This window comes from Sciurus carolinensis, chromosome 16 (assembly GCF_902686445.1).
Source record: "Sciurus carolinensis chromosome 16, mSciCar1.2, whole genome shotgun sequence".
Classification (NCBI taxonomy): Eukaryota; Metazoa; Chordata; class Mammalia; order Rodentia; family Sciuridae; genus Sciurus; species Sciurus carolinensis.
The window spans coordinates 46867515-46883932 of record NC_062228.1 but is presented as its reverse complement, the minus strand read 5'-3'; the positions used below and the strand labels follow the sequence as shown (position 1 = coordinate 46883932).

At 41.6% G+C, this 16418-nt stretch overlaps 2 pseudogenes; both read right to left on the bottom strand.

The window, feature by feature from the left end:
* Positions 1-775: 775 nt before the first annotated feature.
* Positions 776-7590, bottom strand: LOC124966091 (elongin BC and Polycomb repressive complex 2-associated protein-like; annotated as a pseudogene).
* A 5310-nt stretch (positions 7591-12900) lies between these two features.
* LOC124966090 (lysine-specific histone demethylase 1A-like) lies at positions 12901-15352 on the bottom strand (annotated as a pseudogene).
* Between the last annotated feature and the right edge of the window lie 1066 nt (positions 15353-16418).

Here is a 16418-nt window from a genome sequence, read left to right as displayed (position 1 = left end):
GCCTTCTTCCTACCAGGAGCCACTTGGGGAGGAGGCTGATTTACCAAGATGGGGATGCTCTTTCACCATCAAGAGTTTAAGAACAAAAAGCAAAGGGGATAACTGAAGGGAGAAACTCCAAAACTGGACAAAAGGGAAAGGCTGGTGACTGATATTGAAGATCTCACAAATTAAGGGGTCACGTGAACTTAAGGGGCCATAGGAAAGAAACAGGAAGGGGGTGATTTGCCCCCTTCTCCTATTACAGATGGGGTGGTGCTAAGAGGCTTGGGAAGGCCTGAAGGAAGTGAAGAGTTAAAGGCCTGGGCGGTGGAGCAGGGATGCCCTGTGGGTGCTGCCAAACACCTTCCCACCCCTACCACAGCCCCCACACACGGAGGCTTGCCCTCCAACGCAGAAACAATGGGTTTGTCTTATCACCAAGGTCTCCCCCACCATTCCCCCACTCCCCCAGTCTTTGAGCATGCCTCCTTCTCCCCACCCTGCCCCAGATAGCAGAGGTGGAGGAGGGATTGGAATCTGTGTCATTCAGCCTTTTGGGGTCAAGCCTTCTCCCGACTCCAGCCCTTGGTTCCTCTGCAAATATGAGTTGGGGGAAACCTCACCCCGACCTCTTAGGTGCTTGAGGATCACTGTCACTTGAGCTCTCTCTGCCCACAGTACATAAAACTTAAAGGAAGTGAACAGGCAAGTGTGAGAAATGAGGCTGTCTCCGCAAGTCTGCAGTTTGGCAGTAGTCCCCAATTTCCCCCACTTGGCAGAAAAGATCACACGCTTAGAGCTCTTCCAGGTTGATCCCCCAGAATTTGAGGCTGGTGGACTCAGGAACAGCGAGCCCCCCCATCTGTCACCGCCAGAGGGGGTGGGCAGTCGGGGGTTTGGCGTCTCCTTGGAGGCGAAGAGAGGATGCAGGCCCTAAATCTCCGTCCTCCCCACAACCAGGGCCAGAGGGCAGGGAAAGCAGTCCAGAAGGTCGAAGGTGCTGGTGGTGGGGAGTGTAGGTGCGGGCGGCGGGGCTGCGCGCTGCGCTGGGGTGGAGGTGGCCAAGGCGTTTCTTGGCTGCTCCCCGGGCCGACCCTTTTGCTGGCGGCCGCTCGGGACCCCAGCGCAAACTGGAAGCCCTTCGCATAACAGCACAATTTCCACCCGCGGATCGGACGATCGAAATGTTCCTGCCAGAAATCGCCAGGCGCGGCCCGAGCAGCGAGGACCCTCGAAGAGGTAATGACTGATGCCTCGGGGGCCGCCAGCGGGGGGTTTCCATCCACTGCAGCCTCCTGGCCCTGCAGGGACGGCTCGGGAGACGCCCGGGACACGCGGGCTCCGTGGAGAGGCCCACAGGTGGCGGCGGAGACCGGGAGCCGGGATCCTGAGGCGGGCAGGCGGCTGGATCAGGCTGGGACTCGAGACCCCGGTCTGGCCCAGGCGGAACCGAGGCGGAGCTGGTCGGAGATTCCCGAGGAGGCCGGGCTCGGGGCAGCGGCGCGGAGGTGCGCAGGAGCCAGCGCCGAAGTGCGGAAAGCTGCCACCGCCCTCTTCCTCCTCTCAGCTGCCCGGGCACACCGCGACATCGGCATCCTCGCCCGCTGGGGATTTCGGATCACTGAACTGCCTGGCCTGTCCCCCGAGGTACTTCAGGCCATCCGGGGCCCAGCCACCGGTGCCCACGGAGGCTCGAGGGTCCCGCAGCACCGGGGCCCGTGGCCCCTGCTCCCCAGGCCCCAGGCTCGGAGAGGACGCCCGGGGTTTGGCAAGGGCGCAGAAGGCAAGGGACCTGTGTCCCCCGACGCGGCTTCCGGGGTGTAGGGGAGCAGGGCGACCCTCACGGGGACGCCGGTACTACCAGGCGGGGAGGGGAACAGAGTCTCCATGAAGCAGCCTCAGGGGGTGCCCACCGAGGGGCCCTGGTCCCAGTGGCGGGATGCCCTGGCTGCCCGAAGAGCCCACGGGCGAGGGTAACATCGCCCGGCTCAACGGGGAGGTCCGTGCTCACGGGCGCCCCAAGCCCGCTACACCGGGCCGCTCTGGCTCTGGCTCCCTCCTGGATCTCGTCACTCGGCCCTCCCAGCGGCCGGACTCCTGGGTCCCTGCTAGTCCGGGTGTGGTCAGCCGCCCTTCCTGCCGCCGCGTTCTCTGCACAGCCCCGGTGGGAGCCCTCCCAAGTCGCCCAAAGCGCTGAGGCGGGGAAAACAAAGCGGCCGGCGGTCACCAGAGGCGGGAAGGACCCCAGCCCGGGTGCCCGGGCCCAGGCGGCGGGGAGGGCGCCTTCCGCCCGCTCCCAAATTTTGGATTATTGACGCATTCAATAGACTCATCTCTGAAGGCCATTACAATTTAGTGCTGATAGAAAATTCATGCAACTCCCGGGGGGGGGGGGGGGTGTATACCTGTAATCCCAGCAACTCGGGAGACTGAGGCAGGAGGGGATGACAAGTTCAAGGCCAGCCTCAGCAACTTAGAGAGACCCTAAGCGACTTAGTAAGAGCCTGTATCCAAATAAAAAATAAAAAGAACTAGCGATGTAGCTCAGAGGTAAAGCACCCTGGGTTCAATCCCAGTATAATAAATAAATAAATAATAAATAAATAAATAAATAACACAACATAAAATTCACCATTTTGAAACGTACATACAATTCAGGCTGGGTGTGGTGGTGCACACTAGTTATTCCAGCAATTGACGAGGCTGAGGCAAGAGTATCACAGGTTCAAGGACAGCCTGCACAATTTAGGGAAACCTCATCCCAAATTAAAAATAAAAAGGGCCAGGGATGTAGCTAAGTGGTAGAATGCCCCTGGATTAAATTCCTAGTATGAAAAAACAAATTATACAATTCAGTAGTTTTCAGTGTACCTACAATGGTGTACAACACTATCTAGTTCCAGAATATTTTCATTATCCTAAAAACACTCCCTATTAGCAGTCAACTGCATCTCCTGTTTCTTACAGGCCCCAGCAACTACCAATCTACTTTTGACTCTACATATTTGCCTGTTTGGGATATTTCTTACAAATAGAATCATAAATTATGTGACTTTTTGCTCCTTTTACTTACCATGTTTTCAAGGTTCACCCATGTTTTAGCAGGAATCGGTTTTTCTTATTCTTCATGTCTGAGTAATATATGGATACATCATATTTTCCTCATCCATTCATCCTTTGAACATTTGGGTTGTTTTTACTTTGATGTTATCATAAATAAGGATGCAATGAACATTCATGTACAAGTTTTTGTACATGAAAGAAGCATATTTTCAATTCTCTTGGGTAGATGCGCAGGAATGGAAGTATTAGGTCAAATGGTAACTATATGGTAAACTTTTGGGGGAGATGCCAAACTTTTTCAAAGGGGTTGGGGCATTTTATAATTCTATCAGCAATGTATGAGATGACCAATTTCTCTACTTTTCATTTGTTGTATTATAGCCATCCTAGTAGATTGTAATTTTGATTTTCATCTCCCTGGAAAATTAATGATGTTGAGCATCTTTTCATGTGTTTATTGGCCCATGTGCCTGTCTTCTTTGGAAAATGTGTATTCAAAACTGTTTAATCTTTTCCTTTTTTTTTTTTTTTTTGGTGCTAGGGATTGAATCCAGAGGCACTTTACCACTGAGCCACATCCCCAGCCCTTTTTATTTTTCATTTTGTGAGACAGTGCCTTGATAAGTTGCTTAGGGACTGACTAAGTTGCTGAGGCTGGCCTTGAACTTGTCATCCTCCTGACTCAGCCTCCTGACTCACTGGGATTACAAGTATGCATCACCACACCTGGCCATCTTTCTATTTTTTAATTGGGTTGACACTCTATTGATGAATTTTAAGAGTTCTTTATTCTGGATATTTGACTTTCATTAGATAAATAAATGCCAAATATTTTCTTCCATTCTGTATGTTAGTTTTGTGCATTTTATAGCATCCTTTGATATGCTAAAGTTTTAAGATTTTTTTTTTTGTACTGGGGATTGAATCCAGGGGCACTTTACCACTGAGCTACATTCCCAGCCCTTTTTATTTTTTGAGAGAGGGCCTTGCTATGTTGCTGAGGGTTTCACTAAGTTGCTGAGGCTAGCCTTCAATTTGCCATCCTCCTGCTTCAGCCTCCTGACTCACTGAAATTATAGGTATGTACCACTGCACCTTGCCAAAAGTTAATGATTTTGGTGAAGTCATATTTATCTTTCTTTCATTGCTTGAGTTTTGATGTCATATCTAAGAGATTGCTGTCTAATCAAATATTATTAATATTTATGCCTGTGTTTCCTTCTAATAGTTTTATAGGTTTAGCACTTACATTTAGGTCCTTGATTCATTTTGTGTTCATTTTTGCATGTGGTGTGAGTTATGTGGCTAAAATGCAGTTTTTGCGTGAGGATGTCTAGGTGTCCCAGTACCATTTTTTGAAAAGACCGTTTTCCCTATTGAAAGATTGTCGTACCCTTGTTGACACACAATTGACCGTAGATGGATGGATCAGGCATAATATTTTGATTGGGAGAACATATCTTTAGCTGCTGAGATATAAACTCTGTACCTAACGGATATTCTAAAGTTATATTTTTACTGATATGTTTAAATATACAAGCCAACATATTTTCTCAGTTAGTGACTTTTGGCCTCCATGTAGAGTTCCTTTCATTGACAAATATTTTCATATGACAAGGCTGTTGAAATAAGTTGACTCTGCTGTGATTCTTTTAATGCTCTGCAGAACTCAGATGCTGCAAAATTTCAGGGCTTCTCAATTTCATTCTGTTTTGGTACAAACTATAAATTTATCCAATTAAAGATAGGAACTTCATCAAAAGACCCTTCAAAGTCAAGATATGCCAACATTCAATTACAGAATTGCAAAATTGAGTCTTATAAATCATTTGAACTCACATCATTTAATTTGTTTAGTTCTCTGGTTTTAAAGAAATAAATCTAACGTCTGTTTGAAAGCTTTGTTTTCAATTATTTTACTTTTCCAAAACCTTCAAATGTGAACTTTCTTTGAATACTTTGATTGAAGATATCCAAATGGTTTTAAGAAATCAAGAAATAAGATTTAGAGGACTTACAAAAGATGTTCAATGCCAATGTGGGACACTTTGATTGATTTACAAAGTAGTTCTTTAAGCCTCAAACATTTCTAAAACCCATTTGATGACACATACTGCCATCTAAGTATTTTTGACTCAACATATTTTGTTATAAAAATTTTGTATTTCAGGTACTATAACACTGTATAAATAGAAACATTTGTAAATTTTGACAATTATAGCTTCTATTTTAATTGATATAGTATTATATCTTGTCCTTATACAATTATAAATTATGTATGCACCTTGACTAATTCCAAATATAGTTCAGTTCCATGTATTTCTTGATTTACTAAGACCATTGTCTTCACTGCAGTGTTTGGCTGCACCAAAATTTATATTTTCATCATTATCTCTAAAACAAATGATTTTATCTTCAAGTGTTAAACTTTTAAAATAAATTTACTATAGTATTCCCAATCATGGCAGATGTTACACCTTTGACAGGATGAAGCTACAAAAGCTTTATTTAGATCCATGAATTGGATGAAAATATCAAGCTATAACTGGAATGAACTGATATTCCAAGCATCTGAAGACACTAATATAAAACTGATGCCATGTAACTCTTTGTGAACTTCTTCATCTTCTTATGAAGCCAACTCATTGACATATAGTGCTTCACTTTTTGTATTAACACACACACACACCTACACACACACACACACAAAGAATGAAGTTTAGATCTAAATGAAAATAAATACTACACAAATCCATATGCAAACACCATTAAATGTGGATGAGGACACCTGCCCTCAGGCTCTGCATAGCATAAATGTACTCAAAAAGTAACGATCCTAATTAGAATACGTTATACTCTGCATATGTATGTCAAAATGCACTTTACTATCATGTGTATCTAAAAAGAACAAATAAAAAAGAAAAAATATTCAAATACTATTTTTATAAAAGTAAGTACCTTTTAAAACCCAGGGGGCAGCTCTGCCACTTAGATCCCAAACTGAGAGACTGAGCCAACACTCTAATATCTTTCAAAGCTAAGGAACATCTTTTCCACAGCTCTGTTGTAGTGTTGCTATTTTCAAAATCAGAGACTGAAACAATTTTAGACTACAGGCAAGAGATGGGAAGTAGAGGGACTTACATAAAAAGATTATTAATTAAATGTTTCCCCACAGATAGAAAGATTGCAGCAGATATATGTATAAGCAAGTATCATTTCCCATTAGTGCTGAGAATATTTTTTTCTTTTTGTTCCCCTCCAGTGTTCTCTAACTACTAGTGATTTATCATGTATTTGTACTATTTTACAATATTAAACAGTTCAAATTTTTCAATTCATGCATGACCATATATCCATACAGATACATATAATGCAGTTGTAATTTGGGTGAACTGAGGTTCAAATTCTTTAAATTGGCATTTAGAAAGTCATTAAACACTAGAATTGTTTATAATTCTACTTTTATAGAATTCTTCATGAAATTTTCTTCTGTACATAATTGATTTTAAAATTTATGATATTCATTAATTATATTTTACCTTTTAATTGATAATTTAGAATATTTAGGAAAATATCATTCTTGAAAATAACAATTTTTTATATTTTTATATTTGAATGAACATATAGGCAAATTTTATATTTTGAATATAATTAGATTTTATTTTTAATCCTTTAGATCTTTGCTGTTAATATAATACAAATTACATAAATTTTTTGAATATAAAAATATGAGAATGGAGGAACTTTGAATTGTATAGAGGGGAATGAGGTGGGAGGGGGTGAGAGAAGGAAAGATTGGGTAATGATGTCTGTCTCAGTCCACTATGTACATGAATGGTGTGAATCTACATTGTGTACAACCATAGAAAGGAAAAGATGTACCCCATCTGTGTACAATGAATCAAAATGCAGTCTGCAAAAATAAAATTTAAAAATATATATAATTAGTGATTTTGCTAAAATGAAGGAAATAATACTAATCTTGCAGGGGTAGGGAAAGTGCTAGAAATGGAATGCAGGGCCTCATGCTCTACTACTGAGGTACACGCCCAGCCCTGAGGACACTATTTTGTATGTAATAAATATACAAAAATTCGTGAATTATACATTACATTATTTGTATTAATCATCTAAACTTTGTCAGCCCATCAAGGCAGAATTCAGATATACATAAGTGCAGTCATCTTGGGTTTTTGCCAATTCCATACAAAAAGTACAGCTTTGCACTTGTTTATTTTGTCATAATGAAGATATTTTGGTTAAAGTAGGAGCATAGGACATATATAATAACTTGCTAGTTTGAGTCATAACTTGTAAATATTTAAACCTAATGGAATGTGGGCTTTCATTTGTTCTCTTGCCCCAGGCCCACAAATGTCCAGGGTGATGTGAACACATCATCTGCCACTGCATGTGGTAAATCACCATCTCCAGGAAGCTTCTCATATTGACAACTATTTTTTGAAGCAAATGACAATGCTTTTTCAGCAACTTTATGTCCTCTGTTTAGCGTGTGGTTAGTTATACCTCTATTGCCTCCATGGCAGCTGATAAATGTCCACAAAACTTTGTGCAGGTCAGATATCAGTCAATATCAGTGGTCTTGAGAGGTGAAAATTATGACTTAGTATTTCATCAAACATTCCCCTGAGCTCATTGCTGCCAAAAGGGTTTATTGCAAAAACAAAAATATTAAGCATTAGCTAACAATATAATAAATAATAGATGTTAGTTTGTACTGTACAATAAATGACAAAAATCCCTGTAGCAAAAGCATTCAGTTGACCCTTTCTACCCTCCAGTAGCATTTTTCAACCTTTATTTCCTATACATATTTCACACAAAACTCACTAATGATGTCCCACATTTCCCACTGATACGGCCAAGAGGTGGTCAATGCAGCTTTACATATGACATATGTCTCAACAGACCATGGCATGAGCCACAGCCACTGACTGATAAAGAGGCTGGCAGGGACAATAGATTCAAATATTTCTCCCACTACCACCAGAGACCAGAAGACCTTAGAATCCTTCAAGCTGTTAATGTTGGAACCACTTTGTTTTATCAGGGAGCAGCCTACATGTTCCCCTTTACTGAAAGGTAGCTAATTAACTAACATAATTGAAAAGTCAGGAAAAGAGAGGCAGGCTTACTGGTTTTATTCCAGATTTGACTACATGATAAATTAAGACCTCTGCTCAGTGAATATTCATCTTATTACTAAAAAAGACCATAACAAAAACTAGAAGTACCAAATGCAGGTCTACCAAACTTGCTCTGACTTATTTTAAGGTTTATTAATGAGAATACTTGATTCTAAGATGAAACCACTATCACAAATACTGACATGGGCAGAATGTTAGGACAATAGGTATAAATCAAAACTCTCAGTCCAACTGGGATCTATAGTCACTATAATATTTCCCTTGTGATTCATTCCCCAAGATGCAGGGAGGGTGATTTTCTAAGGTGTAACCCTGGTCAGATCAATCCTCTGTTTACAATTCTTCAATTACTCTCCACCACTCAAAAGTTAAAACTCAAGCCTTTGATGCAATAGGCTATTTGGACCCCGCCTATTTCATCTTTGACCACTTCTCCCACATCCCTCCACTTGACCCACATGATAGTCTCTCTTCTTCAAATATTCCTTCTCCTCCCTGAACTGACATTAACTGCTGGACCACTCTTCATTCATCAAGATGCATTGTAGCCATCCTCTTTTTCTGGCAAGATTCCCTGATCCCTCTATTCCAGCCAGGCTGTCTGTCCCCTTTTCCCTGATAATGTCTTTTGCACATTTCTGTCATGAGTTTTTTTTTTTTTATCATGAATTGTAATCTTCTGTTTATATGTCCCTCTTTCATCTGCAGGCACTTTAAAGAAAGAGATATTCTCATCTCTATATCCTCAATGCATTAGTCTAACCTAGACATAGGTGGGTTAGATTGGGTAGGGTTGGACACAATTTGAAAACAAATACTGGGTGTCCAAATATGGAGAAATGTGACTGCCAAGATGATGAAATTGTGCTTCAGGCTGATAAAGACAAATTGGGAGGTTTTGAGCGGAAGAAGGCATAGTGACAGTATTATTTTAGGAAAAATAGTCTGGAGGTGTAGAGAAGATGAACTGAATTTCTGCTCACTTGTACATGCTCCCCATTAATAATGTTCCAGTAAACACCCTCACATTCTCTCTCCACCCACTCCATCAGAGCCTATCATGGTACTAGCACATGAGAATATGGAAGGCATTTCTAAGTCAACACTTTTCATTTTTAACAAATAAATGTCAATATCCTTACTATATAAACAGGACATGTAAACACAAAAAATATGAACACCAACTGCACAACAGGGAAAGAACATAAATAGAAACTTCACAAAAGAAAAATTTGGACCAACTAACCAAAAAGACTGCAAACTAAAATAATAATGAAATGCCAATTTGCCTATCAAATTGTCAGAAATCATAAAACTAACAATAGTCAGCATTGGCAAGTTTAGGAAAATGGCACTCATATATTAGATGTGGGAGTTGAAATTAGTGCAAGACTTTATGAGAGGAAAAAAATCCAGAGGAGAAGTCAAAGATATATTGTACAAGACATTCAGCACATTTATAATTACTCAGAAATTTGGAAAAAAACTGAATCATCAATAAAAAGGGAATTTAAACCATGATAAATTTCAATGATTAAGTTTTATATGTTATTTAAAATCACATGATAAAAGACTATTGGGGACTTAAGGCACTTCATGTTCATATTATAATGTTTAGTTTAAAACAGGATGTGGACATACATACAGATAATATAGTCACGTGGATACATGTTTTGAATCAGCATTAAATGGATGAGTGTTAAAATTGATATTTTGCCAGAAAAATCTCTCCATAACAGAATGAACTTCTGGGATATAATAGTAAATCAAGACTTTTACCCAAATTTAACTAAAATTACAATTTTATTATAAAAATTGTACTAGTCAAAAATTTAAAGTTACTATTATGATAAACAAACAATAACTTATGATATTCAATAAATATTCACTTTCAGCTAGGTGGGTGGAAGACTTATGTTCATGTAACTCATTTTTTTCTAACACAATTTTCTCTCTTCATATTTTTTGTATTTTTCATTATGTTAGGGCTTGAGGATGCTACATCATGAATGCTGTTGAATGTGAGTTTGGAGTTTCTCCCTATATAGTTTTTAAATTATTTTGTAGTTGTAGATGAACAGCATGCCTCTATACTTCTGTTTATTTTTATTTTTGGAGTGCTAAGTATCAAGCCCAGTGCCTCACATGTGCTAGGAAAGTGCTCTGCCACTGAGCTACAGCCCCAACCCTCTCTCTATGTTTTTATTTACACTTTTAAGCATTTATCAACTAAAACATGATATGATGAAGTCTCTAAAGTTATTGAGCTAATAAACTCTCAGCATATTTCTATTATCTGTGCATTTATTACATCATTTTTAGAGTTCTTGATACTTGTATTTTAGATTAATAAACTTTACAATATTAAAATGGCATACATGTAAACTTCACCTGATGAATAAAATTTCAATAAAAAATATGCACAGAAGATGTTATATCTAGAATGCTTAGCCATATTTGAAAGGAAACAATTTTTAAAACATCAAACAATTGATGTGCCATCCTCATATTTCTGACATAATTGACTCTTGCTTTTTCATTTAAATCTAATATGACAATATCTTCCATTCAATTGGAGTATGTAGATTATTTACATTTAATCTTGTTGATATAGTTGGGTCTAAGTATACCATCATACTGTTTGTGTTCTATTTATCTCATCTGTTCTTTTTTCCCTTTCCCCACTTTTGGATTGAGGTTTGTTTTCCTTTGTTTTGTTTTGTTTTTAATGATTCAATTCTCTCTTGTCTAGTTTATTAACTGAAACTCTTTGTTTCTGTTTGCTTCAGGGTTCACAATATACCTCTTCAACTTCCCACCATCCACCTTCAGGAATATAATACTTCATATATAGCATAAGAGACTCAGGACACTATACTTTCAGTTCCCCACTTGTAGTCTTTGGGACCCAATCTATATGGTTCCCCATCTGACTTCTGGCTGCTTGTCCCTTAGTTCCTCCTCCGTTTTTCACTCAGTTTCACATACCCCATCAATACATCTGTCCTCCTAATATGCTCTAACCTTTAAGACTGGAAAAAAAAATTCTCCCTGTGGTAGGCTGATGAATGACCCCCAAAAATATCCACATCCTAATCCCAGCATCTATGAATGTTACCTTATACAGCAAAAAGAACTTTGCAGATATTGCTAAACCAAGGATCTTGAAATGGTGAGATTATTTTGGATTATCTGAGTGGGCCCTGAATATAATCATAAGGGAAGACAAGGTAAAAGGAGGCAGTAGGAGTTGCAAACACAGAAATAAGAAGTTGGAAAGAAGGGAAGAGATTGCAAGTTCCAAAATGCAGCTTCTGGCAGTCAAAAGAGGAAAGGAAACAGATTCCCCCCTGAAGTCTGCAAAGGAATGCAATCATGCCAACATCTTGACTTTAGCCTAATCAGACTGATTCTGGACTTCTGATATCTAGAACTGTAAGAAAATAAATATAGGACTTTTTACACTGCTAAATTTGTGGCAATTTTTTACAGCAGCAATAAGAAACTAATATACTTGTCAAGTTGCAATTTTGAAATATGTGTTCCATGAAGACTCTTATATATAAGCACGTTTCTATTAGAAGATTTTAAAAAATCCTAACTGCAAGGAAAATGTCCTAACAGACATTTGTTGCAGTAAACTGGAACCCAGTCACATTTTCATGAGTAAAGGGGGAAATGGTAACTACAAGGACACAATAGGCAATCCCAGAGGCAGACATTCAAGGAAAAAGTGAAGTCTTGCTGGACCATGAAGAGGGAGCAACTGGTATGTTATAGAAAGATTATTTCTGGAACCTCTCTTGGTCTCCAAATCTCTCTCAGAAAGTCTGCTTCAGACTCCAGTTTCTTTCAGGAATCACTTTTGAGAGCCATTTCTACATGAATTTTCACTTCAAGAATCCATCATGGGGCTGTCTCTGGGTTCTTCTGTTTCATTTTTCAAGAAAAAAAGATCAGATTAAGCCAGTTCAGTTTTGGATTGGTTGTAGATGTCTATTACCATCCCAATCAATTGAGCCCAAGAGTCACACAGGAGAAACATGACTGCCTGGACCCTCCCCTTCAGCAAGGGCAATGTCAAAGAAGAGTGAGTTCAGTTGGCATCTCAAAAGGAGTCAGACACATATGTGTAAATAAACACAATATGAAAGGACAGGATTGTGAGCCCCATTTCTCTTTGGATAAGTTTTCAATGAGTAACTAATTCCCTGAGGTCTGGAATAAGACTAACATTTGCAGGGCATCCACCAAAGTCAAGGAAATTGGGATGATGATGAGCGATTCTTACCATAATTATTCACCTTGCCTGACCTATAAAGTAACCTGAAGGGAGAGAATTAAAAGGGGAGTGAGATATAAACAGAGAATAGAAAAGCTAAGGGTAAAGGAATAAGTATTTATTTATTTTTAAATTTTATATGAAGTTTTATTCTCAAAATATATAAAAAAAATCAAGATGTTATCTCACATCACTTGTCTTTATGAAGAACAATTCCAAATTAGGGGGCAAGTTCTTCCCTGTCCTGTAAGTCAGAGGAGGTGCCCTCCTTCAGATCAGGAGCCCTGCCAGCTGATGGTGAGTCCAGAAAGGATGGGAGCTTCTCAGTGGCATCTAGCATTGCTAGAAGAGCTTCGCTTACATGGCAAAAAAGACACCAGGCCTCGTCAGGCTACATCTGTCTCACATGCTTGGAGACTGCTGCATAGGGACACCTGGCCTGGCCTGGCGATGCAGCCTATACATGGCTCCCAAAAACTGGTCTGCAATCATTCCTGCTTCTCGCAGCCCACTCAGCAGAGCACCATGGACTGTGGCTGGGTAGTTGTGGATTGTATGCTCTCTGGCAAAGAGTCATAGGATTGGCTGTGGGGCCCCTGGAATTGAGGGGCCAGGAGTGATTGGCTGTTATTAAATCATAGTCCTTTCCTGATGATCCTGTGGCTACATAGGAAAAGGAGCCCTGGGCCCAGGGGTCAGCACGCCAACAAGACACCACAGTTTCCTTGGGCTGGGACACTGCGCTGCTACCAAAGATCCCTTTGAGAATGGTGAGGCACCGGCCAACAATCACATCATCACTGATGTTTTCCATGATGCCCCCGGCTTCTCCTGCCACCAGTGCCAATAGGAGGTTTGTAGAGGTTCCAGAAGAGGAAGAGCTTGCCCCTGCTGGCGGTGTACTGCCGACGGTGCCCAAACAAATTGACACTGGGATCCCAGAACACCTGGTCGAAACACAACACCACCTTGTTAAGGTTGCCAAATCCCATCTTTGGACTGCTAATGTTTTCCACTCAGGAAGAGGTGGCACAAACTGAACAGCTGGTGGCTGCTGCTTCAGCAAGCCCAGGGGAAGGGTGCAGAGAACAGCTTCACACTTATAAATAAAGGTCTGGCTTGTGCAGCGGGTATTCGCAGCTATCACTTCACAGCCTGAAGCTCTATAGCGAACCTGAAGCACTGCTGTGTTCAGTTTAATGTCTAAGCCTTCTGCCAGCGACACAGGAACACAGGAGTAGCCATTCCTCATGGTCAGATGGCTGCCAGTAAACTCAAAGTCATCATCCTGATCCCAATGTTTAAGGGAGAGAGTAGAAAGAGGTGTGGCATTAGCAAATTCAAGATTCACAAAATGCCAATCAAGTATCTGTCTGTCTCTTGAGGAGAGGTACACATCAGTTGGGGGACTGTCTTCCAATTCTTGAAGTTTTTCTTCTAGCTTTCCTTGTGTTTCAACTAATTCATCATATTCCTTGCACAGGGCAGTCAGATCTCTGTTTGCTCTTCACCAAGTATTCAGCAGAAATGTCTCTGGGTGGCTTCACTTCGGATGCTTCTTTGTGTTGCTGATGGAGTTCTTTAATGTTCTCTTTCAAATTTACCATCTTATTAAGAAGTTCTTTCAGTTCTTCCTGAGTTTTCACCATCTTCTTCCAAGGTTCAATCAAATGCTTTTCTTGTAACTGAATGACAACTTCCAATGCCTGGCCAAGAGACACAGGCTTATTATTGAGAACATTGAAGTCTAGTTGTTTACTTGTTTGCTGACCACAGCCATGGGATTCCCTCCAAGACCAGTTACCACCATTGCTCCAAGATCACCTACATAGTTTGCTTTGCGAAATGTAGCAACTCGTCCACCCACACGATCCCTGGCTTCCAAAAGTGTGACATCCATTCCAAAACTTTGTAGTTGTGGAGCTGCTGCCAAGCCTCAGACTCCAGAGCTGATAATAATTACCTTTCCTGTCTTTTTAGTTGGTAGTGATTTTATCCTCTTATAGATGCCAAAGTTGATAAGACCATGATGCTCTAAACAACTGTGAACTCGGTGGACAAGCACAGTATCACTGTTATAAGGTGCTTCCAACTGTTGGAGTGTAGCCTCAAATGTCAGCTGAATCTTTGGATTATCCAACCACAACTGCAGTGTACGGGTTCTAATGAACAGAAAAACCTTCTGGATCTGCTGAGGTCCACTGATGATGTCTGGAAAACAGGCTGCTTCCTGCGAGGTCATCCTGTCATGAGGAAGTCTGCTCTGGAAAGCTGCGCCCTCCACACTTGACGCTTGGCCATCTCCAAACCCTCCAGAACTGTCTTCTTGAAGTCCTCCTGCTTGCCCAGATGGTTCTTCAGGATCACTTTTGTTTTCTTCCTCAGCTGGGGCTTGAGGGGGTGGTGGGGGAAGTTTCTTTTCCTTCTCTGCTTTAGCATTTCTTTCTTCTTCTGAATAATTCTCATCTTCGGAGAGGTTGGCCAGACTTCCATCCATCTCTCTATACTCTACCTTGGCCGCTTGCGCAGGCTGGTTCGTCGTCCCTCCGGAGTCTCCGCTATTCCCGTCTCCATGGGGGTCGCAGACCCGGGCACCACCTTAGGCCCCGCCCGAGGCCCAGCGGACCCAGGCGGCTCGGCCAGGCCCCCCGGGGGGTGTGGGGGGCGAGGCCCGCGGAGGTTCCTTCTTGCGGGGAGTGGGTTCCCCCCACCCGGCCGCCCGGCGCACGACCTCCTCAGGGCCTGACAGGCACGCGGAGGGCGCGGACCCCTCGGAGCCATTCTCGCGCCGCCTGCCGCCCCGGGCCCACCTCCGTCCAGGCCGCCCCACCGCGGCCTTCTTGCCGGACAACATCTTGGGCCGCCAAAGCCGCTGGGTCTGTGGCTCCGGGGGTCCCCAGCCGCCGGCCGCGCCTCACACTCCCCAAGCGCCTCCAGCCGCCGCCGCATACGCACCGGAATAAGGATTTATTAAACACCGACTGAATGCCGGGCACTTATCATAGGTTTTCTGGTGTGTTGGTTAAACAAGGAAAAGAAAGAAGGAAAAACTGAGGAAGGATAAGAAAGTTTGTACCAATTTACTCTCCCCACCAATGGTGACTGTCACTACCTGTTTTCCCCTAGTGTGGGTTTATTTCAAAAGAACTCACTATTTTTATATCCTCTGTACAGCAAATCTGCTATTGGGAAACCTTAGATGATGAGCTAGTTCTTCCAGTTTAAAGCTCAAACCTTTTCATTTTAACCAGTTCACATGGACGAGTCTCAAGCGTCAGGCTTAGTAAAAGAAGCCAGACTTAACGGACTCTATACTATAGTTACACAACTGTATATTCTCCTCAATATTCATAAAATTATACACCTAAAAAGTGTGAATTTTACATGTAAATTATGCTTCAATGAACCCATTTTTAAAAAATTTTTAAATTAATTCAGATTGAAATCTTTTGAAATTTTATTACACACCATCTTGAATTTTCTACATCTACACATAATCTTTCCTTTATTGTTTTGGGATTTGAAAAGAATATGAATTCTAATAATTGTTCTCTTCTATATAAAATTGATTGTATTTTTCCCTACATGAAATGATCCCAACTCACTTGCCTATTTTAGTCTTTGTATCTGCTTTATCTATTTTCTCCCCCTACTCCACCCTGTTCCTGTGACCTCTCAACATCCATTCCCTCTGTGAATGCACTTTTCCAAAATGACACTTCTAACTAGCTGCTTCTAATCTGCTGTGAACTGTTGTGGATAGGAATGAAGGCAGATAACCTTCATGATAAGAATAGTGTGCTAAGTACAAATAAACTCTGAAGACGGGACCAGAAAGCATTCCTAGTAGAAGGTGCATCTGCGTTTTTGCAAGGATTGGGTGATATCTAGTTTAGCTACTCAGAGCTCTGTTTTATTTA